Here is a 5235-nt window from a genome sequence, read left to right as displayed (position 1 = left end):
TATGACCAGACCTAGCTTGTTAGACATGTATTGACCAACATATGTTCTCTAGGTTGAGATCTACGGTTATTTTGCATTCCGAGTTTCGGTCACATTTCGATGAATAACTTTATATGCTGCTAAAGTGAGTTTCATTTGTTCCCTTTTTAATTCCTTTTGCAATATATATTTTTGAGCTGAGAATACATGCACTTTATTTTTAACGCAATGGATACAAGTACATACTAAATTCTACACTGAGTTTGAACCGAAAATCCCTTAGCTTTGGTAACTAGTAACTGCCAGTTATAAGAACTGGTGGGCGCGAGTAGTTGTATATGGATCCATAGGGCTTGACATTCCCGTCTGTTCCAGGTATAGAAACCCTAGCCTGAACTATAAAACAGACGTATACTATTTGAGTTTAGTACACGTTGGTTTGCGTGTATTGTACATGTTGGTTGCATGTATGTTAAAACAGGGGTACTTATTATAACGTTAAAGCTTAGTTACCAGGGTGCTCAATCTTGTAGAATATTTTGATAAACGTTTCTGGATGAAACAACTAAAAACTTGTGATTCACCTTTATATACAGATTATGCGCAACATTAAAACTACGAACTCACTAACCTTTGTGTTGACACTTGTTAGAATGTTTATTCTCAGGTTCCCTAGAAGTCTTCCGCTGTTTTCTTATATGTTAGACAAGTTATGTGCATGGAGTCTTACATGGCATATTTTTCAAGGAAACGTTGCATTCACCAAATCATCACCATGTATCTTATTTTGACTGCATTGTCAACAGAAGTACTATTGTAAACTATTATATTACGGTGATTGTCTATATGTAGAAATCATCAGATGTCAAAAACCTTTGATTTAAATATTCATTTATAGTGTGCCTTTTCGAAAGAATGCAATATTTACAAAACGTATCATATAGAGGTCAAATACCTCGCAATGAAATCGATGAATGACGTGTTCATCCATATGGATTTGGAGCAATTGTCACAGTTGGTATCAGAGCGTTGGTCCTAGCAAACCAGGTCTTGTATGAGTGTGTCTAACTGATAGTTGTTAAGATGCATTAGTATGTCTGGACTTCGACCGTGTGTGCATGTTAAAAGTTTTGCTTATCATTTCTTGTCGGAAATTACATGCTTATCATTCTTAAGTCTAGACACGTTTTCCTACATTTATTGCATAAATAGTGTATAGACAAAAATTCATATCTTAGCGTATATGTTACTGTAAACTTTTCCTGACATCTTCCGAAAATTTCTCCGTGATTTATGAAATTTGGTATTATATATACATATGTAAATTATGTATTGAAGAATACCAAACTAAATTCTATAATCTAATTCATATCAAAAATCATCTCTCTAATTATACAAAATGGATCCCGTATCTAGTTCAAATTCCTTAAACTCCGACAGCTATTCTGATATGGATATTCACCTGAACTCCGAAGACAGTGTAACCGGAATGGATCAACCAATCAGCCATCACCTATTCTGGATGAATTGGGGATGGGTTCATAGCCTACTTAGTCATTGGAGACAAGAAGAAGGTGATGCCTTCCATCCACCACATTCCCCTCTTGGCGAAGAACCTGAAGCACTTACCGGCGAACCTGTTCGTAATACCATTTTCTCTCTCATCTCCAGAGTATCTCGTCATGATTTTATTCTATCTCAAATTCTAGATCTTATTCGTCCGCTCGTCCGAACCGACAATCACCCCGGTGTAATAGAAGAAGTCAACGAGCTTCGCGCTCGAGTAGTAGCTTTGGAGAATATGGTGCAAAGATTACAAGCACCAGCAGCATCACTGGCATCAACAGTACCACCATCATCAACACCAACAGTATCATTACCACCCCCAACAACAACATCTGCATCCCACACCTCAACATCACAATCTGTACCTCGAACATCAACGTCATACGCACCATAGATACCAAGGAATACCAACAACAACAAACGATGAAGTATTGATTCATAACTTCATCGAAGAAATATTATGCAGAGAATATGTAGTTTCTAAAAGTTTTAGAGATTACTTATTCTAGTTCTAATTGTAAACCAGATGAGTGAGCGAATAGAAATGATGAAATAAAACCCTGATCGGAATGATGCACGATTTATAAGCTAGATCTGTTTTACCAGCAGCATCAACAGTACCGTCAGCATCACCAGCACTGTCAGCATCGTCAGCATCAGCAGCATCTACAACATCACAAGCTCCGCCAGATCCATAATCACCGCAAACATCATCACTAATCAACAACGCGTATATCGTATCAACGAGTTATGAAGTATTAACTCATTCCCTCTGAAGAAATTATATGTATATTTTATATATATATATATATATATATATATGAATTTTGAGATCAAATAAATCTTTTCGTACTAAGCTATTACGTGTGAATCTTAACTACTCGGTTAGTTCATGTTATTAATATGCTATGATGTACATCCTTCGTTAATGACTTAACAATCATTAACTATAATCTCTGCTTCGACTTAATAGATTCCAAATCAAGTGTATTATTCAAATACATGTTTGATTTTACACTTTCATTTTCGATGTACTTGAAACTTTCCAGAAAACATCATTCGTACCTTGCGAAGTTAGCAAGAGTTCCATAAGCACCAACATGATTCACTGAGGAAATATCAATAAAACTGAATAACGAAGTATTGATTATATTAGTGAAATACTCCGCGAAAATTATGTAATCTCTGATGGTTTAGAGATTATTCATTTCTAATTCCAGCCAAAAAATTAAATAAGCTTAATATGATATTAACTCATTAAATCTGTATTACATCTGAAGAAAATATACATACATATATTTTCATAAAGACTGTAATGAAAATTCTTTTATACAAAATGTTACTTGTGAAACTTTTAACGGGTAGGTAATACCCGGGAGATATATAAAGTCACAATTAATATGTTCGATTTTGATTCAGCAAATTATCAACTATACTCATTACTTTCACAACGATATACATTCTTTCATATAAATCAAAACAACCATTCTAACCCAAATTTGATTACATATTCGAATTTTGACAAATCAGAATCCAAGTTAAGATTTACCAGAAGATATCACTCTTAGATTCTTACATCTTTCAAATGCCATACTTTGTATTCAAAATTGTACTAGAACATCATATGTATACATATAACATTCATCTCTTAGAATTATGAGCTTTCATTCTGAAATTCTGAAAAGCAACCAGTCTACGAATCAATACTCCGAATGTTGAAAAAGCTGATGAAGCAGCAAAAACTGTAAACAACTTTAACAGTCAAAAGTTTGATGATAAAGAATAGTGTGTTGGCAAAGCTCATAAAATTTGAAACTGAAAAATGGATTGAGCAAACCATGAAGGAGGCTGTGGAGAAATCACAAAGACTAAACCTGCCTTCAAAGAATCCAAATAATTCAGTGTCTGCTGAAGTCATTAACGAATACCTTGCTCCTGACTCTAAACTTTTACAGAAAAAAATCTTCTTCATCATCTTTCGATATTAGAAATTCTAAGATATCATCATATCTTTCATTATAAATATCCTCGATATTTCTGAAGTTATTTTCATAACTATTCTTATCTGAAATCATTTATCTCCTCGCGTTATCTGTATTACATCATAAAGGAAACTGTATAGTTTCTATATTCTGTAAACCTTCGAGTTTAAATTATGAATATTTTTGAAGCAGTGTTGGCAACTGAAGCATGAATTAGTATAATATAATGACACTTGATCAACGTGATTATATTACAGTAAGTCATGCTGAGTTTCTAATGGAACGTGATGATTCACAGATTATAACGTCATCATGTGCCATGTTACACGACTCTTACATTCTATCTAATATATAAACATATCAAGAACATAATTTCTTGATAGTGCTATCTTTTCCCTTAAATTCTGGTAATTTAACAAGTCAAATTGTGCTATTACCGTTTCTTTCTTAGAACATTAATTATGTTCATTCTGAAATTCATACCTACGAATTCTGGACCATTATTCGCTTGATTTAAAGTCGGGAAGATAAAACAAAAGCATGAAGCTCCGAAATATAATGGAGAATAAAAAGCCCGATAAAAACCCCGAAATTACAAACCGTGTATATCAATGCGTATAGCAATATAAAGACACGGGAGAATGAAAAACACTATATATCCAAGGTAATAGTAGAAGAAAATAATCTCCTCTGGTGGCAGATGAAAAAGAAGAATGAAGGATACGATAGCCAAGAAAATATCAAGAATCAGAACTGGATTAAGCATTTTCACAATCTATTATGAAGTATGAAATAAGGAAGAAGCTTATAGGAGTGGTGAAAATAAATGAAACGGAAGATGTCAATTTATAGTGAAATATCAGACATAGCAATCGAGGCAGATTACACATTTAATTAAAGAAGATCTTAATCTCCTTAATTCCCGAAGAATCAAATCTTATTTAGAATATGAAGATTTTCTATTCCTTAAATTCCGGAAATCAATCGTTACTAGGTCAAAAATTAAGACGAATCTCTATTCCTTCATTTCACTCTTTTACGATAATTTCTTTCATACGCTTCGAGTAATTGGATTGTTTTATCCATATTATTCAATGGTGATAAAACTCTAATTATCAACTCATATTCGTCATGAAAACATTTTTATTGTTAGCCATGACGACCTCACTCAAATTTCGGGACGAAATTTCTTTAACGGGTAGGTACTGTGACGACCCGAAAATTTTTGACCAAATTTAAACTTTATCTTTAAATGATTTAATGTTTTCGACACGATAAGCAAAGTCTGTAATGTTGAGTCTCAAGTTTTGGAACTATATTCATGTAATCAATTATTCTTTGACTATTCTCGAAGATTCACGAACAATATATATATAACTTAATGTGCATATATATATATATATATATATATATATATATATATATATATATATATATATATATATATATATATATATATATATATATATATATATATATATGATTTCAAGTTATTTAGTAAACGATAGTGACATTCGATTATTGATTCGATTGATATTTAGATAAGTTAACTAAAATGTTTAAGATGAACCAGTAAAACACTAATTTGCTACAGTATTTTCGAATTACTACAGTACCCGAAAAGCTACAGTGTTTTCGAAAATCACTATTTGCTACATTAAAAAAAACTTTGCTACAGTAACGCACTAGTTCAAAATGAAAATGTATA

This window comes from Rutidosis leptorrhynchoides, chromosome 4 (genome assembly GCF_046630445.1).
Source record: "Rutidosis leptorrhynchoides isolate AG116_Rl617_1_P2 chromosome 4, CSIRO_AGI_Rlap_v1, whole genome shotgun sequence".
In the NCBI taxonomy this organism is placed as follows: Eukaryota; Viridiplantae; Streptophyta; class Magnoliopsida; order Asterales; family Asteraceae; genus Rutidosis; species Rutidosis leptorrhynchoides.
The sequence above is the reverse complement of the archived record's forward strand: the minus strand, read 5'-3'. Positions refer to the sequence as shown.